The sequence below is a fragment of the Mus pahari genome, chromosome 10, assembly GCF_900095145.1.
Source record: "Mus pahari chromosome 10, PAHARI_EIJ_v1.1, whole genome shotgun sequence".
Lineage (NCBI taxonomy): Eukaryota > Metazoa > Chordata > Mammalia > Rodentia > Muridae > Mus > Mus pahari.
In genome coordinates this window covers 26,402,657-26,423,566 of record NC_034599.1, presented here as the reverse complement: position 1 = coordinate 26,423,566, position 20,910 = coordinate 26,402,657, and the positions used below count along the sequence as shown (strand labels likewise).

General features: G+C 43.1%; 1 protein-coding gene across 1 annotated transcript in view; it reads left to right on the top strand.

The window, feature by feature from the left end:
• Window positions 1-479: 479 nt before the first annotated feature.
• The window catches only part of Tmem45b (transmembrane protein 45B), a 38,190-nt gene continuing 17,759 nt past the window's right edge, over window positions 480-20,910 (top strand). The window contains exon 1 of the mRNA XM_021205896.2: window positions 480-537. The gene's annotated coding sequence lies outside the window, so the exon portion shown is untranslated. The remainder of the gene's footprint in view (window positions 538-20,910) is intronic.

Here is a 20,910-nt window from a genome sequence, read left to right as displayed (position 1 = left end):
TTTAGAAAAGAGAGAATAGAAAAGAAGAAGCCCATGTATCACCCACCGGAGCCTTCCTTGGCAGGTGAGTGATCAGTGACTACTTGTCCCGTGTGTTAGCTGTGGTTTCCCTGGCTGGAGAAATTCAGAGCTAGCCCTACTCAGAGCATTCCCTTCCTCCAAGGCCAGAAATCGCTTTGCATAACAGGAAGTCTGCATAAGTAATACACCTGGATGATCCAGGAACCTGGGCTTCAGGATCACACTTTTTAAGGAGTGCCTGTGGTCCCCAAAAGCCTCTCTGAAGCTGGAGACTCTGAAGCAGGGGACTCTCTGAAGCAAGGAAAAGGTGCTTGGAAGAAAAGTACAGTGCTGAGCCACCTGAGGTCGTGCTAACAGCAGGGTTAGGGCCATCTGAGGTTACTAGCTCCTGCAGCGGGCGGGGCCGGGCAGGGCCGGGCCGAGCGGGGCGGGGTGCAGACGCTTGCACCTCCTGGGCACCCGCGGTCACACGTGTGACCGAAGCTGACAAGTGGACACCTCTGAGGCTCGGAAGAGGTAGGATGTTCCGCTGGGTCAGGGGCTCAGGGCCGGGAGAAAGGGAGGCACCACCTGGGAAAGGAGGCGAGGATCCGGAGTCGGATCCTCAGGAAGGAGACAGAGAAGTGCTCACTCAGATGGAGGGAGGGTACTGGGGTGCGGAGGGAATCTAGTGCCTAGGAAGCCGTTGGTTAGCCCCTTCGGCGCTAGGAGTAGTCCTCCTCACCAGCTCCCCCGGGAGTTGCTCCTCTGTACTGTCCCCGGGGTCCTGGAATGATTTGGGTCCACAGTGTTACCGCGACTAGGTGCGAAGCCCGGCATCCAATCCGTCTCAGTCGAGCAGAGGATCCACCTTAGGTGGTGTGCCTATTAAGGAGACCTCGAGTTGTTTTCAGGGTGCCAGAATGACTCGCGCTCACTTGCACCCCATCTGTCGCTGCTTGCGAGCTAAGAATCCACAAATACAGGAACCAGATACATTCCTTAGGCCAGGAAGTCTGATAATGAAAGACGGTTGATAACAGCTCCTCCAGCCCATCATTTGGCCTCCGTTTCTAAGAAAGCAAAGAGTACCACCTTGGCCTTAGTATGGAGAGCCTGAAAGTGGGGGCACCTGTCTGAATCCAGAGGGACTGAGTGGAGACAAGGCCCACCCTAATGGAAAAAAGATCCGTACTTCAGCAGGGAAAGGTTGGGGGGAGGGGGACTCATAAAATGGAACTTTAAAAGCTTGAGTGCAGTTGCCTCGCCTCAGGTCTGAGCAACGGCTGCTGCTGCTTCGTTCCATTTTTCCTTCTCCCCACACTGCTTCCCCTGTTGCCCTTCCCAGGGTTCTATTTGACTTTGGGATTAGCATAGTTATCAAAGCTGGAAGGCAGATGCATTTTATCTAAATAGCTACTATGGTTTATTGTTCACAAGCAACCTGTGCTTTTTTTTTTTTTTTTTTTTTTGTCAATACGAGCTTTCTACTCAATAGAGACTGGATTTTGAACGCCAAAGAAGCAGCTCTTTATGACAGTTTGTTGGCTTAGTAATAATGTGGTCACCTGCTGTTCTATAGTCTCTAGAAAAGACACGAGAAGGGTAGTACGGCTGCACTGAATAAGAACCACTGTTTTTACAAAGGATGAGCATCGAGCAAGGTATTATCTGGTTGCACAGTATCTGTAATAGTATTATGGAAACCACACGTTCTTCCTTCTTACCAAAGAACTTCAGTTTGCTCTTGTTTAGGAAGGTGGGAACAGGTAATACGGCCGCACTTTCCTTTGTATTCTGTGGTCCTTTCCCCTGCCTTTCTGGCCGATGCTGCCTCTGATGGCCAAGGTGAAACTGTTGACTCTCACAGGATGCATCAGTTACTGTATCTGGGGTCTTCCCTGAAATGCTCTTGGCTAAAGCTATGTCTTAATCTTGGCAAATGTCACTTTGAGGTGAGCACTGGAAAGGAGAGAGATTAAGAGGATTTCTGGGTCTTCCCATTACTTCGGGATGGTATCAGCTGCAGGCTCAATTGTACAAAGTGGCCGGGCGTGGTGGTGCACACTTTTAATCCCAGCACTCGGGAGGCAGAGGCAGGTGGATTTCTGAGTTTGAGGCCAGCCTGGTCTACAAAGTGAGTTCCAGGACAGCCAGGGCTATACAGAGAAACCCTGTCTCGAAAAAAAAAAAAAATTTAATTGTACAAAGTGCAGACACCGACCAAGGGACGATCAAAGGTTATCACTCTTTTGCTTGTTGAACGCAGTAGGTAAGGACAGTTTTGCCACTTAGAAAGCTACCTTCATAGCTGAAATACCTGAGATTGCAAAACTTTTTAATTATAGAGAAATAAAAGTCACTGGTATGTTAACAAAAAATAGGTAGCTATATAAAAACATTTCCTTTCCATATGTTCTTACAGATGGTCATAAGACAAACAAATTGTTTACAACATTGCACCATACTTCAGTGAACAATCAGAGGGCACACACACATGTACTGAACTCTGAACTTTTCTACCCTTTTAGCCACCCAGTTCCTTCTTCCTAGCCTTCTCTAGAACTGGAAATAAAAACAGATTAAAGTTTAACTCTTTGGGTTTCTTTTATTGACATCCTTTAAAGGTAGATGGGCATGGTGGCGCACGCCTTTAATCCTAGCACTCGGGAGGCAGAGGCAGGTGGAAAAAGGAGATGAGCCCAAGACCCATATTCAGAGGCCAGAAGAAAATTGAAAAGGACTATCAGCCACCTGGATGTGGTGCAGAGCTATACTGTCATAGCAAGCCACAGTGTTCCGCTGCCAGGGGTTGGATTTCATAACGTATCATCAGTATTTGTGGGTAGGACAGCAAAATGGCGATTTAGAGACCATGGCGTGATTTATGTACTGGGAGATAAGAATAGTGTCTCTATTCCCTATGCAAAGACACTGAGGTCAAGCCATTTTGTACCTGTTCAGTGATGTCCAGTTATGAAATGGTAGAGCCAGGTTCCAACTAGAATGTTTTCCAGAATATTCCAGTTCATACTAGGTTATTTTGTACAATTTTTTTAAGTTTTATGATAGATTATAATTTGTTTCTCCTAAACATTTGTATTTATTTCTATATATTGTTAGTTCTTTGAGAATTTCACAAATATATACAATGTTTTTTGATCATATAAATCCCACAATTTCCTCCCTCCAACTCATCCTGGACTACAACACACACACACACACACACACACACACACACACACACACACACACTTTCCCTACCAATCTCATCTCTTATATCCTTTTTTAAAAAATAAAAAAACCCTACTATGACTGTGATTCCTATGACTGTGGTGCCATCCACTGGAGTGTGAGCCATCACAGCCCTGAAGGAAAAAATGACTGTCCCTCCCCAAGAGTAGCCCAGTAGCCATTGACTGCCAATATCTCCGCAGCTAAGGATGGTATCTCATGTGTCCCTCTGCTGTCCATTCCGGAATGTTGATTGTCTTGATCTTGTGCAGGTCTTCAAGTCTTACACAGATAGCCAGTTACTGTTGAGTAGCAGCAATTTTAAAAAAAAAATCAGTTCTCAGAGCTTTCCCTAACCTTGGACTTTTACAAACTTTCTGCCATTTCTTCTACAACGTCCCCTGCACCCTGGGTGGGGAGAGAGGTTGTAGAGACACACATTTGATACTGAGCACTGCATGGTCGTTTATTCTTTATATTTTTAGTCAATTGTGTGTCTCTTCACTAATCACTGACTACTGCAAAAAGTAGTTTCTCAGATGAGAGCTGAGAATCGCACTGATTTGTGGGTATGAATGAAAGTATTCAGAAGCCAGTTGATATTTAACTTAATAGCAGTAGGCTCTCCCCTAGGGCTTATGACCTCTCCAGCTGCAGGTTCCTAACCAGGGTTGTGATACCAAGCATGAGATTCCCACTATGAAGTGATCCTTACATCCAATAAAAAGCAGCCAGTTACCTCCACAGCACTCATGCCACTATGGTGACATCGGTAATATTCTTCCTTCCAGGTCAGTCATTACTGTTGCTCTCAAGAGTTCACAGCTGAATAAAACTGTTGACTTTTCTCTCTTGGTAGAATGCATAGAATTGTCCAGCACTGTGAAAGCTAGCCAGCTAGGGGGAAACCTCCAGTCCAGTACTCCTGGACTTGAATATCCTACAACCAAAGTGTGTGGTGTCTCCAGCAATAGGGTCTTACCAACAGACTCTGGTGGATAACCAAGAGCAATGGCATAGCTTGGGTTGTTTAGGGGATGATTGCTGGGATGTTGCTGCCTTGTATATATGGGATACACAAGGGTATCCCATATAGGCACAGGGATTTTTGCTTAATAACTTATTGCTTCTAGAAGGAGCATCATCCCTCCATCTTTGAGTCAAACTTTTTTTTTTCAATGAGCTTATAAAATAGTAGGTTTCCATATGGCTTTTTCAAACCTCCTTAGTGTTAGTTACCCCTCCCACAACCCTTCCCTCTGCAATCCCATCCCTCCCCCTTAATTAATGCCTTCCATTATTCTCCCTTTTCCCTTCATATCACCTGTGTTCTACTTTCAGATTTTCCCAAAGCCCTTGGCAATTGCCCATTTCTAGTATCCTGGCTTCTACAGGCACCCCCAAGTTATACACGCAAATCTGAGTCTAAGCTGAATCCACATATGAGAGTGAGCATGTAGCATTTGTCCTTTTAGGCCTGAGTCACCTCACTTAACCTGATGTTTTCCAGCTTCACAAATTTTCCCGCATGTTTTGTAACTTCATTTTTCTTTACAGGTGGATAAAATACCAGTGTGTGTATGTGAGTGTACATATTTTTTTATATACCACAGAGGCTGTTATGTTTATTGTGCAGACAGTGATAATCCATTAGAGAAGTATTGCCACAAGCAAGCCGTCAANGTACAATCACAGACAGCGATTCTACACAAGGGACAGAGAATGAAGTCAGAGGGCGCACAAAGGAATGGGGAGAAAGTCAGATGCAGTTAATTGTCTTGATAAGTTTCTCCTGCAAACATACTTAACTTGCAGAAATGGTAAAGAAGTTAGATGTCCAGTCTTACTTAGCTGTGACCAACAACAGTAAAAAACAGTCTTATAAAATTTATCTCCCACAAAAATAAACTATATATATAAAAATTTTATGATGTTCTCACTGTTCCATTGGACACAAGCCTTTTTTTTTCTTTTTTTTTTTATTTTTTTTCAGTATGAAAAATGAGGAACCCTGGGACTTAAGAGGTAGTAGTATGTTTTGATTGACATATTTTTATTATGCAATTCATTAGTTGATGGGCATCTAGGTGAGTCTATTCCCTGGCTTTTGTGATGAGAGCAGCAAGGAGCGTGGATAAGCAAGTAACCCTGTACTAGTTTGGAGAGGCCTTTGGGGATATGCCTGGGAGTGGTATAGCTGTATCTCTCATATGATACATCTCGCTCAGGGTTTTTGAGGAGGCTGAATACTGACTTCCTAAGAGGCTTCATCGATTTACACTTCACCAACAGTGTAAGCATTCCGCTTTCCCCACAGCCTTGCTGCCATTTGTTGTTTTGTTCTGTTTTCTTGACCTTTTTTCCCATTCCTTAGGCTACCTCTTTAGTTGATTAACAGTTGACTCCATAGAACAGGAAATTTTTAAGTTCATGAGGCCCCACTTGTTGGTTGTTGGTCTTATTTACTGCAAGGCCAGGATCCTATTCAGAAAGGCCTTGACCAAGTCTATATCCTGAAGTGGACTGGCTTTTTTTATTTATTTTTTTCTTCTAGAAGTTTCAGAGTTTGGGGTATATATAGTACTCAAGTCTTTGGTACACGTAGAATTCATTTTTGAACATGATGAGAAGTAGTGACCTTTAAGGGTTGGAGAGACGGCTCAGAAGTGAAGAGCACTTAATTGCTCTTGTGGAGGACTCACTTGAGTTTGGTTCCCAGTGCTGACAGGCTGGCTCACAACCATCCATAATCCCAGTTCCTGGGGATCCAATGCCCCTTCTGGCCTCTGCAGGCAATGCATGGATGTGATGCATCTATTATTCTACAGGTAGACATCCAGTTTTCTCAGCATCATTTTTTGAAGAGACTGTCTTTTCTCCAATGTGTATTTTCGTTAGCTTTGTCAAAAGCCAGGTGGCTAACTGTATTTAGACTAATGTCTGGGTCTTTAGTCAGTTCCTTTGACCAATTTGGCAGTGTCTGACTGGTTTTATCACTGTGACACTTTTAGGGTCTATGATTCGCCAAAGAATAACACCCTGGACTCAAATAGTATGCAAACGCAGAGTCTTTTATTCTGCAAAAGTCCACCATGCTGGGGTCTCCTATTACTGAGAAAGAGGAACAAGCAAGTGAGCTCGCTGGCTCTGTTTAAAGTACATTGGAGTTCTGAGGTAGATGAACTTTATCTTATTCTATCTCTAAGCGTTCCAGAACCATTACTGGAGTGTAGAGGTTGGAGTCTGGGTTTTTTTTTTTTTTTTTTCTATTAGTAATTGACTTGCCTGGGCTTGCCAAGGCTTATCTAGTTCTTAGGCCTAGTCTCCTAAGCGCCAGTTTGAAGCCTGTCATGGAGTCACTCTAACCTTGTCACTTCCCCCTTCAGTTTTGGGCCATCTCAAATCCTTGAGATGTTAAATAAATCTGTTTCCTTAACAAACCTAACTGAAAGGTAGAACTTGGCAAGGATCTTAAACAAAATTCTCCCATGTCTCCAGTATGCTTATCGGCCTGAGGATACTTCCTCCTGCTCCTGGTCACTAAGTGCTTGGTGCGCGTAAGGTCCCCAAGTGGGCAGGGGTGCTTCACCAAATTGCTAAAAGATGTCTAACTCTCATTTCATCCTCATTTAGAAAAAATACTAACTCTAAGAAAGCCATTTCCTTAGCAAGTACATAATGTTTTAGATGATTATAAATTAGAATCTGTGCTCTTAAATTGTACATGTTGCTCTTAAATATCTGCACAATCCCTTAGAAGCAGTAACTATTAAAATAAAAGCAGTTTCTAAGAAAAAGAAAAAAAACCTAACTGAAGCACTGATTATGTTGAGACCACAAGTCAAAGCTAACACCATTAGGATTTGTCTTAGAGTCTCTTTCTGACTAAGGCCACCCCTGAGTGGTCAACATAGAAACAAGATTTCTCATCTAAGGCTGCACAGAGTCCTCCCTGCTGGAGGCACAGAGAGTCTAGGCCTCTTCTGTTCTGTAGGACTACTTCTGCCTGGGAGGATGGGGAGTCCTGCAGGGTCAGGATGGACTTTTTCATCTTCTGAATATCTGCCTCTCTCACCCTTCGTGGGGCTTTGTGATGTTTATCTTGGAGTATTAGGGCTGAGCCCCCGACACTAGCAGCTCTGGCCAGCTCTATCCCAAGGAGAAGACCTAGTCACACAGCAGAAATGGATACACTTTTAACCCAATTTTTTGGAGGTGCCAGCTGGTTGATGACATCCTCCCCAGAGAAATAAGTCACTCTAGGTACAAATTGTACTAGAACATGAAAATCCTCAGTCGTATTTCCATAAATGCATGGAGGAAGCCCCAAGGTACAAGCCCGTCAACAGTTTTGGGGGGCAGCATGTATCCTGCAGCAGTAGGGGTTACAGTGCAGTTGCAGAGGTGGGAATAGGCTACGGGTACCTTAATTCCAATGTTGAGTCCCTGTTCGGTAACCAACAGTTCTGTTAAGTCCAGAGAGAGAGGAGTTAAGAACCTGCTGTCCAGTCAGCCTTCTTGCCACTGTGAACTTGATGACAAGGCTGTTGCATCGCCCCCTGGGGATACCCACATAGTAAGGGGGCTACTGGCTGGCGCAGCAAAGCACAAGCAGCCAAAAGCAGGATCAGGAGCACTGGAGTCACAGTTTCAGCGGATCAATAGGATGTGGGGTGACATTCCATTATTCTTGTGGCAGTTCACCTGAAGTCTCCTCCACTGGGACCTCAGCTGCTGGATGTCTCTCTCCTGGCAGGCTTAACGTGGGAGTGGTGTATCCACCTCCTGATCCCGTCTGTCTTAACAGCCATAGGCATAGACAGGATCACAGTGTGAGGTCCTTTCCAGTGAGGTCCCAAAGTGTTGTGGTTATGTCTCTTAATCCAGACTTCATCACCTGGTTCAAAGCAATGGAGATTGGGGGGGCGGGGGGGGGCAGACTGGTGGTGGCAGGTCAGAGTTGCTTCTGGATCTTATGGAGGGCTTCCAAGGATTTTATTGTACTAGAACAATAAAACTTATGTTGGTCATATTCAGCTAAGATATCAGACTGGAGGTTAGGGAGCATGGGAGAGGGCCTCCCATATAGGATCTCAAAAAGGTGTGGGGAGACCTAAAGTATAGGGGGTGTTCCTAGCCCTAGTTAAGGCATAAGGTAGGAGAGATGCCCTGTCACCGCCAGTTTCAAGGGTTAATTTGGTCAAGGCCTCTTTCAGGGTTCGATTCATCCTCTCTACTTACCCTGAACTCTGGGGTCTGTATGTATAATGTAATTTCCAATTGGGCCCCAGAACCTGGGTTAGAGATTGAGTTATGTGAGAGATGAAGGTTGGTCCATTGTCAGACCCAAGCAGGGTTGGCAAACCCTACCTGGGTATGATGTCTTCCAGAAACTTCTTTGCCACTATGTTAGCAGTCTCCTTCTTGGTAGGGTAGGCTTCTACCCATGCTGAAAAGGTATCTATAAAAACTAGCAAATAGTTGTATCCATATGTTCCTGGCTTTATTTCTGTATAATCTATTTCCCAACTAGCCCCTGGCTGTTAACCCCTGATTCTGGTTTCTGTAGCAGCTCCTTGACTGGGGTCTGAGGAGTTCTCAGCCTGGCAGGTGGCACAACCTGAGATACATGATCAACCAAGTGTCCTAAGTCAGATACTTTGTACCTTGCCCCTCACAGCAATTCCTACTTTCGGTGAAGCAGGTGTGAAGCTTGATGAATCTGATGAATGTGTTGCTTAGCAACCTCCTTAGGGTGGTGCAGCCTTCAGAGGTCAGCAACCATCCTCTCTTCTGTAAACACCTTGGCATTTCCCCTGATGTCAACAGTATATTCAGGGATGGCTAGGAGCGCAGGGGGCTGACTGAGCTACCAGGCTGTTGTCAGTGGAAACTTGGCAGCCTCCCTTTTGGCTTTATCACCTGACCTGTTCCCTTGGGCTATTTCTGATGTCCCTTTCTGATGCCCGGGGCAATGAATTACGGCCACTTTGAGAGGAAGCCATGATGCCTCCAATAAAGCAAGTATTCCTTCCGTATTGTTTTTTCTTTCAGCAGTCAGTAATCCCGTCTACTGTCACTGAAATGTTAGCTATGGCTCCTTTTGCCAGTTTTAAAGCCTGGCTTAGAACCTTTAGTTCAGCTTTCTGGGCTGAAGTTCCCAGCAGCAAAGCAGTTGTCCAAATAACAGAGTTCAAGTCCATTACTGCCACCCCTGCATGCCTGATTCCATTCTACTGGATGAAGCTGTGACCATCCCTGAAGTAGATATACCAAGAAGGCCACAGACTTGGGTATGTTAGTTGTGCAACTTGCCACTTGGCTGAAACCGTCCATCAGCTCTGGTAGTTTTCTGGAGTTCTAAGGATCATTCACACATAGAATCCTATCATCTGCATTGGGGAAGTGTTGACTTCTTCCTTTCCGATTCATATCCGTGTGTGTGTGTGTGTGTGTGTGTGTGTGTGTGTGTGTGTGTATGTGTGTGTTTCTCTGCTCCAATTATTCTAGCTAAGGCCTCAAGCTCTGTATTGAATAGAAGTGTCGAGTGCGAGCACTCTTGTCCCATCCCAGTCTTGGTGGGTCTCAGTGGGAGTGCCTTTCAGTTTCTATTTAACATGGCAATGGCTATAGGATTGATATATATGACATTTAGTATGTTGAGGTGTTCCCTTCACCACTAATCTCTCAAGGGTTTTTCTTTCAAGGTTATGTTGAATTTTGTCAAAGGTGTTTTCTGAATATATTGAGATGGTCATGTGATATGTTTTTAGTTCACTTACGTAATTACACATATTAATAAGTTACATTTATTGAATCCATCTCTGAATCCATAGACTACAGACAAATTGGTCATGGGGAATGCTCTTTTTGATGTATTGCTGACTTCAGTTTGCGAGTGTTATATTGAGAATTTTTGTGTCTATGTTTATCGGGAAATCTGCCAATAATTCTTTTTTGGTATCAGGGCAGTATTAGTTTTCTTTAAAGGCAGTGTTTGATCAGGAGGGGAAAGTGCTAGTTCCACTGGCCCAAGGTATAAGTTAGGGCTGAGTGGAGAAACAAGGTATACATTGAAATCTCTTGCATGGGTGGGTTTTTTTTTGTTTTGTTTTGTTTTGTTTTTTTCAGTCTTTCTACTCCAAGCTAAACTCATTGATTTTAACTAGTCCTGTTCTCTATGGATTCTCACCTCATCTGCTGTGCAGGTTTCCATGATAGCTAAGGCAATCTATGGGGTCAAGGGGACAGGAAAAGAACACCCTGATCTTGACTTGACCCCAAGCCAAAACCGGGACCAAGAAAAACTATCCCACTAATCCCTGAGTTTGCCTCAAGGTCAGGCCACAAAAATCCCACCCATCCCAGGCCACCCTGGAAAGCTCACCCCTCTCTGGAAAGAAACCTTTTATAATCTGTGTTCTGCTCGGCTTGCTCTTCTTCCTCACCCATCTGGAGAAGGCCACCCTCCCGGGTTGTTTCCTCTCAGTAAATCTCTTGTGTGAGGTTTGTTGTGTGGTGTGACTCTCTGTGGTATTCCTGGGCTCCCAATTGCCAGAGCTCTGTCAGTGCAAGAGTATAATACCTCTGGGAGCAGAGCAACTATACTTGCACTGAGGAAAACCTATAGAGCTATCTATACTTCTGTCGACGAAGTCTTTTCCTCAATAGCTGTTACATTTACACAATCTCTCTGCTCAGCTGCAGTTGCTCAGACCCGCCCCTGCTGGCAGCGGCAGCAATGAGTGGAAGCATTGTTTAGAGGTTGTGTGTTTCAAGGTTCCCCACTGGGGCGCTCACGGTGGTCCCAGTGGCAGTTGCTGGGGACCCCATGTGTAAAAATGAAGCTTTTGTGGATTTCCTGGGAGAAGTCTGATAGCACGGTGTGCTGCCACCAACTTCAGAGTCTGCCCATTCTGCAGAGACAGTGGCTTCTGAGTTGGCTGTTGTCCCAGCGGGTCCATCAATGGTAGGGAAGTGTACTGAAGATCTGTTCAAATGGATGCTAGAGACTAGACAGCAGCTAATGGAATTCTAAAACATTCCAGGTCCCTGGTTTCCCTAAGAATAATCAGCCATTCCTTGCAACCTCCTTAAAATCTTCCATCTTACCAGGTCTGCTTATTTTTAACCCAGGGTCTCATTAAGTAGCCAGGCTAACACTTCAATCCTCCTGGCTCAGCCTCCCAACTGGAAGATATTAATCATTTTGAAGTTCTTCATGAAACTGAATCATACAAAAATATAAAAATATTCAATGTAACATAAAATCAGTTGTTGGAAGTAATGTTGGTATAAACTGTTTCATGGACACTGAACACTTACTCTTGATTCAAACTCTCAGAAGCTAATTTATAGATACTCTGCTTAGCGCATTGTATTCCCAGCTTTGCATGGTGACCTAGGAAGAATAATTTAGAGCTGCATATAGTCTTAAAGATTATCAAATCCAATCTCAGTTTTCAAAGATGGAAACTAAGCTTAGGGAAAACTAAACAAATTCCTCACAATGCTTCCTTAAATCTATTTCTTTTTTTTAAATCGCAATTAAGACTGGGCTCCCTCTGGTGTTGACACTATTGCTCCTTTGGCATGTTGGAATGGAACAGAAAGGAAGAAGAGGCCAGGATACCTATCCTGAGATATCATTAGAGATATCTGAGATATTCTTAGAGAGCATATCTCAGATGTCTTCCCAATAGCACTGCCCTGTGAAACCAGCCTTTAACACATGGGCCTTTGGGGACATTATAGATTCTAACTGTAGCAGACACAGGCAGGTCCAGAGCTGTCCAGGATTCAAAGCTGTATTCTGTTCTTGACTCTGTTCCTACTTTTTGTTAGTTAGTTAGTTTTCCAAGACAGGGTTTCTCTGTTCTGGCTATCCTTGGCTATCCTGGAACTCACTCTGTAAACCAGTCTGACCTCAAACTCATGGAAGTTCACCGACCTTTGCTTCCTGAGTGCTGGGATTAAAGGCATGTGCTGCCACCACCACCTGGTTCTGTCCCTACTTTAAAGCTGCTGAAAGGCTTCTGTGTGTTTTCTTTCCTATTGAAAATTATGAACTTATATTTAAAAGGAAGATTTCAGAACAGTGAAATTTCTTTAGACACATGAACAACTAATTACTTAGGGTAAACACTTATAAATGCTGAACGGATTCAGTAGGTTGTTATTTATATACTAATATGCTTACATAAATGTACCAATTAGAAAGAAAAAGGTCATCAGTTTCAGAGGGAATGGAGGTGATGTGGGAGAAGCTGAAGGGAAGAAAGAGGAAATGATGTAAGTACAGTACACATATGTTAAATTAAAAATGAATAAATAAAATGTGTTATCCAAATATAGTGGAATAAGTACTAATAATTAATGGGTAACAAGTACTAATCCTGAATAAATTAAGACCTTTGAAGACAGTAAACAGCCTGCCAAAGGAAGATCATTTTAAATTGAAAGACTTAGAGGTGGGGCATTTGGCCATCCCTGGAAGCTTCCAGAAGACTTTCTAGAGGAAGCAAGGTCTGAGTTTTAGAAACTGAGTTCCAGCAAGTCAGGTGGAAAGAAATGAAAAGAGCACACATGGTGGCAAGAATAACAAGGTACTCAGGAGGTTCATGGCAGGGAGAACAGGCCAGGGAATGGAAAAGAATTCCATCCTGAATAAATCCCGTGCAGTGCAAACTGATACAGACCATGGTTTACCCTTGACTGTAGTACAGTCAGATTTGTTATAGGTCGTGTCTAGACACAAGGAAGTTTGATGGGGGCGGGGCAGGACTTGAGGCACTGCAAGTAGTCAAGACAAGAAAAGAACGGAGAAATGAAACAAGGTTATTGTTGATGATATAAAGGAAAAAGATGCTAGAATATTCAGGGAAACAAAGTCAGCAGCAGTTGAGTGTAGGGAAATATGGCAATAGGAACTGTAAGATAAGAACCCCCCAGGATCCTGGCTTCTTGAGTCCTCGAGTTTGGGATCTGAGTAGAGAAACCAGCCTGGTGTCAGGGAAGACGGTGAATTTGGTCTGGGACATATCAATTCTGAAGGGTCTAAGAAACATCTATGTACTTTTGTATATCAGTCACAAAAATCTGTGTATTAGCAGAGCGTTGGTTTATGAATCTGATGAGGTCAGGCTATAGACAGAGTTACAGGAGCCATCAACATAGAGACGACATTTAATCTATAGCTATACATTCTAGTAAAGGAACAGAAAATGGAAGTTAGCTTGCCTATAGCAAATGACCAGTGAGGGGGAAAAATAGCAGAGCGCCTGCAGAATGAGAGAGAAACTTCCTGGCTATTCATCCGACAAGGGATTAATATACAGAGTAAAGCAAAGAACTCAAAAAAGCTAACACCCAAAGAACAAGGACTGTGCCAAGCCTGCCAGCACATGCCTGTCACCCCAGCACTTAGGAGACATGAATAGGAGGATGTAATGAGTCCAGTGCCATGTAGTGAGTTCCAGACCTGGTGGACTACATAATAATATCCTGTCTCAAAGCAGACAAAAATAGAGCTACCTTGTCTAGGCTCAGTGAGAGAATATGTGCCAAGCCCTAATGCAACGTGCTATTCCAAGGCAGCGGGTATTCATGAGAGTCCTCTCCTTCTCTGAGGAGAAATGGGACGGCGATGGGAGGAGAGGAGAGGGAGGGGCTGGGAGGAGAGGAGGGAGGAGAAGCTGCAATCCGGATGTAATGTAAATAAATAAATGTTTTTCAAAACAAACAAAAATAATAATGCTATACAGTCAATAAACGGACAGATGAACCTGACAGTTTAGGGTCTTGGAGACATGTGTATTAATAGCCGGGGAATTTGACTGGATGGCTTTAGAGAGATCTTTCCATTCTCACTGCCCTTTCCAATAAATTCGAGATAGTATTTTGAGGAGGGAGGGAGAGAGAGAGAGAGAGACAGAGAGACAGAGACAGAGACAGAGACATCAAATTGTCAAACTAGGTAGGAACTAAGCTCTCCTTGTTCGTAGTTTTGTTCCAAATGATGGTAAGCAGGTTCAGATTCATTAGTTGGTCTTGTTCCCTCCAAGTGTGCTGTTCTTGAAGGGATATAGCCGTGATGGTAGTAGCTGCCAAGTGATAGAGGGCAGGGCACTCTAGACCTACTTCTATGGGTCACACTCTTGAGAGCAGGGATGGGCTTGATGGACTTTACAACCACGGCCATGTACACACATCATTCAGTGAGCAGCAATTATCCACACCACACCTGCACTCTGTTACTAAGCAGCTTCCAGGACAGGGCTAGGGAGCAACCAGCAGGGCTGGATGTATCTCAGATTGAACTTAGACAGAAAACACTGGGTTCCTGCAAAAATGGATAGGCTCGAAGTAAAAAATGATGACTAACATAACGAATTAAACGAATGAATTATTTACCAAACAAACCTAACAGACACTCTGTGCCCATTACAAAAATATACTCAGCCTCCACAGTCTTGGTCTTTGAGGATATGAAACTGTCTTTGTTCTCTTTCATGTGTTCAGCTACTGGAAAGCAGCAGACAGCAGCTTCAGTTAAACAGGTATACTTTTCTGAGCATAGAAATCCAGGCTTCTCCCCATTGATACTGGGACTGGGTATAGAATCTCCAGATTAAAGGGAAAAGACTCATTAATTAAAACACTTACTCTAGTTAATTCTTCGTTATTTTCAGCTAATACTTCCAAGATTTCCCCAAAGATGGGGTGTGGTGGTTAGCTACTCTTCATCGATTAGTAGATCCAATTTAGAATCACCTAGGAATTCAAGGTGTGCTTCTTTGAGGTCACTCCATCAGGTTAACTGATGGGAGGGAACATAGTCATCCCGAATGTGCCTGGCACCGGCCCATGGCCAGAGCTCCACAGAACAGCTAGGGATACCCAGAGAGTACTGGCATTCTTCTCCGATGCTTCCAGCCTTAACCTGCTCTGCTCTGCCATACCCTGCCTGTATAACAGACTGAAGCACCTTTGCAAAATCACTCTCCCTCCCCTAAGTCAGCTATGACAGACGTTATGTTTCAGCAACGAGAAAGCTAATACAGTAGGAGTTTCTGCCCCAGTTTTAAGAATGCTGAGAAGCAGAAATCTAGGAAAGAAATCTTGACCAAAGGTTTTGACGGCAAAAGGGGCAAAACCAAGATTGAGTGCAGGTCTGACACGTGATGCAGCCTGCTCCCTGGGAACCCAGCTGCCTTCAGGAAATAGGATGCACTCAATGCTTCACTTGAATCTTTTTTACCTCAGGCGTTCTCCACCATGTAAGGTGGTGTATATTCTTTCCCAGAGATTTTTGGGCATCTAGGACCACAAAGTCTGTCTGATTTGACATTTCAGTATCCTCTTTTGTCAAGTCTCAAATTTTAAGGTTTACTACCTGGTGGGTCCATGGGAAATGATAACTCATGATCTTTCTTGCTAAATGGGGTGAAAGAGCAAGGATGATAAAAATAGGTAATCTTATTCCTGTACCGATCTACCATATCAGTGAGCAGCTGCTAATGTCTGCCTGGCTTTAGGCATGGGCCCTTCCTGGAACTCCACCCATATTAACTGACTAATGTTTGCTTGTGTTTCAAGGAAGTTTTTGAGTCATCTCCCCTGAGTGACAGGTATTCTCTTCCATTATTTTCATACTCTCTAGACTCTAACAAAGTTTTTATTACATATGTCATGCTGACATGACTAATCGCACATCTCCGCAGCTAGAACAGGTTGAAAGCAAGGCCCTCCCTTGAAGAGTTACAGAATCTTTCAAGGGTAGAAGGCTAGACATGCAAACATGAGAGTCTGAATTCATAGCCCTAAAACACACAGAAATTCACACGTGATAGCATGAGCCTGTAATTCAGGAGCTCTTATGATGACATGGGAGGTGAAGACAGCAGAGTTCCCAGAAATGAGAGGGCCAGCTAGTCTGGTGTGCGCTTAAGGAAACAAGAAACCTTATCTCAAGAAAGGTCAAAGGAGAAACTGAATCATAAGGTTGTCTTACACACACACACACACACACACACACACACACACACACAAAGAGAGGAGAAGAGAGAGAGAGACAGAGAGAGAGAGACAGAGAGACAGAGAAAGACAGAGAGAGACAGAGAGAGGAGGAAGAGAGGTTTAATTAAAAAAAATAAAAATAAAAAACCATAAAGGTACCAAACCATTCATTGTAGGTAAGAATCTTCTTTTCAACAGATGGCTGAGACACATGCCACTGCCGTGAAAGAATGAAACTGGACCTCTAGTTTATTAACACATACAAAAGGTAATCCAAAAATGAATCATTCGTGCAATATAGGTGCTGAAATATAAAGTTCCTTAGAAAAAAGCATAGCAGTGAATTTTTCATGGCCTCTGGTTAAATTGTGGGCTTGGGGGATATGACACCAAAAGTAAAACCAAAAAAATTAAGAGAGAGAGAGAGAGAGAGAGAGAGAGAGAGAGAGAGTTTCAACCATAAAAAGTAGAAAATGTCCATGTGTGGTAGCTCAAACCTTTACTCCCAGAACTCATAAGGCAGAGGCAAGCATATCTCTGTGAGTTCAGGTCCAGCCTGGACTACATAGTGAGTTCCAGCAAAGGCTACATAATGAGACCCTGTCTCAGAAATAATAATAATAATAATCAATTTTTTTAAAAAAGTGAAAATTTCTGTATTACCAAGGATACCATTAAGAAAGCGGAAGCACAGGCCTGCGGTGATGGTGCACACCTTTAACCCCAGCACTCAGAGGCAGAAGCCAGTGGGTCCCTGAGTTCAAAGCCAGCCGATCTAGGGGGTCCTGTCTTCTAGGACAACCAGGGCCATACAGAGAAACCTTATCTGAAAAAAAGAAAGGAAAAGAAAAGAGAGAGGGAAAGGGAGAGGGAGACAGACAGACAGACAGACAGAGAAACCATAACTTACATAGTGAAGAAAATATCTATCAAGTCATTTCTCTGACTTGTATTTATCCAAAACACATATTAAAATTCAACAATAAATGACAACCCAATCCCAAATAGAGAATGCAGCTGAAAGAACTCTCCACAGTAGACATAAACACTCGAGAAGCACATAAAAACACACAGATTCCCAGCATTAGCCGCCGCTAGGAAAACAAAGCAAAAGCAAGATACAACCTCATCCCGATTTAGGATGGAAACCATAAAGACAAATTGTACTTACTAGTAGGATGTGGAGATGCTGTGGACATTGCAGGTGGGATTGGAAAATGGGGAGGCCACTTGGGAGGCCCCCCAAATGTTAAAGTGGGACTGAGGATTGAGTGGAGTGGTAGCATCTCAAAGCCTCAGGCACCCAACACCAGGAAAGGAAAAACAAACAAACAAAATTAAAGAGTCATCATTTAGAGTCGCAGGGGTGCTGGCGGGTAATTCGTGGAGTTAGGGAAAACAGACATTGTCAGAGGAAGGGGGGCTGGGACCAAACAAGATAAACCATTTATATATTAAAGGAGGTTACTCAGGAAAGCATCAGAGTAAAGAATTATTGTTATTTATTATTATCATGATATTCAAGATAGGGTTTCTCTGTGTAGCCCTGGCTATCCTGGAACTTGCTCTGTAGACCAGGCTGAACTCGAACTCAGAGATGCCTCCCAAGAGATGGAATTTAAGGTGTGTCACCATTCCCATTTAGTAAAGAATTTAAAAAAAAAACAATTCTATTAATTTGAGAATTTCATCTAACATATTTTGATCATATTCTTTCTCCTCCCCCAACTCCAACCCCTCCCAGATCCTCCCCCACCTCTCTACCCACCCAACTTCATGTAAAGATGGTTTATTTTAGGGTTGTCATGATTTTCTTTAAAGTTAATCCCAGTTGATGGACATAGCAGCTTTAGAGTTCATGTCAAAAATTCTGATTGGCAGGGATTAGCAGACAAGTTCTTTCCCTACAGGTGACAACCTCTTCCACTTCATAATAAATCTCTGTGCTCGGTTTTTGAATGGACCACAGTTTTGGGTACTGTTTCAGTCCTTTTTCTCTCTTTAAGCAGAGGACGAGAACTACTGGTTTTGCATGCTTTCTGGTGAATAGGTACCTCCCAAAGTCTACTGGTGTCAGCCGTACACAGCTCCAGCCTTGGGAGTCACAGAGGCTGCAAAGGCAGATGAAATTTTAAAAGAGAAGTATATTAGTTGGTTAGATCCTAAGTGTTGGGTTCCTTGAATTATTCTATGTAGAAGGGAATTTAAAAAGTCCAAGAAAGATTTTTTTTTTTAAGATTTATTTATTTTATTATATGTAAGTACACTGTAGCTGTCTTCAGACACTCCAGAAGAGGGTGTCAGATCTCATTACAGATAGTTGTGAGCCACCATGTGGTTGCTGGGATTTGAACTCAGGGCCTTCGGAAGAGCAGTCAGTTCTCTTAACCGCTGAGCCATCTCTCCAGCTCAAAAGTATTTTGGGGAAATTTTTTTGTTTTGTATATTTATTTTTTGAATTTTAGGTTTGTTTATTTTTNNNTTTNTTTATTATATGTAAGTACACTGTAGCTGTCTTCAGANACNCCAGAAGAGNNNNTCAGATCTCATTACAGATNGTTGTGAGCCANCATGTGGTTGCTGGGATTTGAACTCATGACCTTTGGAAGAGCAGTCAGTGCTCTTAACCGCTGAGCTATCTCTCCAGCCCCCCAAGAAAGATTTTTAAGGTATGCATGATGTCCAAATGCAGACAAGGTAAACCCTGGCATACAAAAGAATGGTTCCACCTCCGAGAAGTAGACAAACTCCCGTGTGTAAGTCTCATGTAAGAAGGAGTGTGGCTCAAAGACTACAACCCCGAACAGGAGCAGCTCAGAGCATCCCCAACAGTCCTCATTCAGGGTGTATCATGAAAGGAATTACAACTTCTTACTGGTTGACAGGAGTGGACTGCCTCAGACAAGCTGCTAAGCTCTTCCACCACAGGAGTTCCTGTCGCAGGAAACATTAGGTCACGCAGAGAGGGGAGGAAGGTGGGGAGAGGGAGAGACTGGCTGTTGAAGAGACTAAACTAGTCAGGGAGAGTACCACACACCTTCAGTCTCAGTATGCTAAGGGTCCCCCCTGATCTATGTAGTTCCAGGGAAGCAAAAAAAACCCAGTCAACCCCCACCCAAAAAAAAAAAAAAAAAAAAAAAAAAAAAAAACAACAACAACAAAAAAAAACAACAACCAAACATATAGAAGCTAAAAACAAAAAACAAAAAAACAAAAAACAAAAAGCCCAACATAATTTGGTCTGAAATGCTCTGGCTGTCCAGTCACCAGGTTCTAGTCCGTGTGAAATGCTTGACACAGCCCTTCTTTCTGGAACTTTAACTTCCAGCTCCTGCTAGCCAAACATCGAATTTTATGTGTACAGAGAACAAATACTATCTCATGGCCCCCAATGTGAAGAGAGCCTGTCCCTAAGACCTGATTTAGGTAGAAGTGAGTAGGCAAGAAAGCAGCCTTCAGGAAGGAAAAGCGGTTGGCAGAGCAATTGATTAAGGGGAAAAGATTCCTGGAGCACATCAAACCGCCACTGACGTAGATCTGGTCTTCCTCCCCTGTCTTCTGTGTCTGACATAATGTTTACATGTGACGTACAGCAGAAGTATTATTTCTAAAGTTAATTAAGAACTCAGTGTGAACTAAGGAAGTAAAGAGATTATAGAGGTATATGTAAAAGTGTGAAAGAATAACGTTTTGGGTTTTTTTTTTTTAAAGAAAAACTAAAGGTAGTAGCTGAGGGAAACGGGTTCTTTGTTTGTTTTTCCATTAACCAAAAATTTTATTTATGCATCCGTTTTTATTTTAGGATACTATATTTTAAGCGGTTTTCCTAATTGAAAAATATTGTCACACAATATATTCTAATCAGTTTCCCGTCCTCCAACCCCTCTCAGATCCTCCCTACCCACCCGACTCTAGGCCCTTCCTCTCTGTAGAAAACAGCAGCAAGACAACAAACAAACAAACAAAAAAACAATTTTTTAAAAAAGAGAAATGCACACATAAAAAATAAAACCTACAAAACCCATAAAATTGGAAACCATACATGAAAAATACCAGTAAGACCAAAAAAAAAAAAAAAGCCCAAACAAAGCAATACGAGGCACAAAGTCTGCTAAAATAGCACTGCTACTTGTCCCCCCAACAGCGGGGCCCCATCTAACATGAACCTGTGTGTGCTGCCACAGCCTCTCTGAGTTTATATGAGGGGTGCTGGATTTCTACTTAGCAAATTCAATAATCTTAAATATCGTCTTACTATTTCATATGACCTTTCTTTATTTATACCCCAACTCTCATAACCTTTTCTGCCACACACAAAGCCTCTAATTTTGTCACAATATATTTTCATTTTCAATGATCTTTTAACACACAATCTTAGTTTACCTATATAAAACTCACTCTTGTCCAAAACCATTTCCCTTTCTCTTAGCCGTCCTTATCAACAGTAAACTTCACACCTATGGCTTTAGATCTCTTTCTCTTACATAACAGTGGTTCCTTTCTGCCTTTTGAAAATATCTTTCGAGCCGGGCGTGGTGGCGCACGCCTTTAATCCCAGCACTCGGGACGCAGAGGCAGGCGGATTTCTGAGTTCGAGGCCAGCCTGGTCTACGATGTGAGTTCCAGGACAGCCAGGGCTATACAGAGAAACCCTGTTTT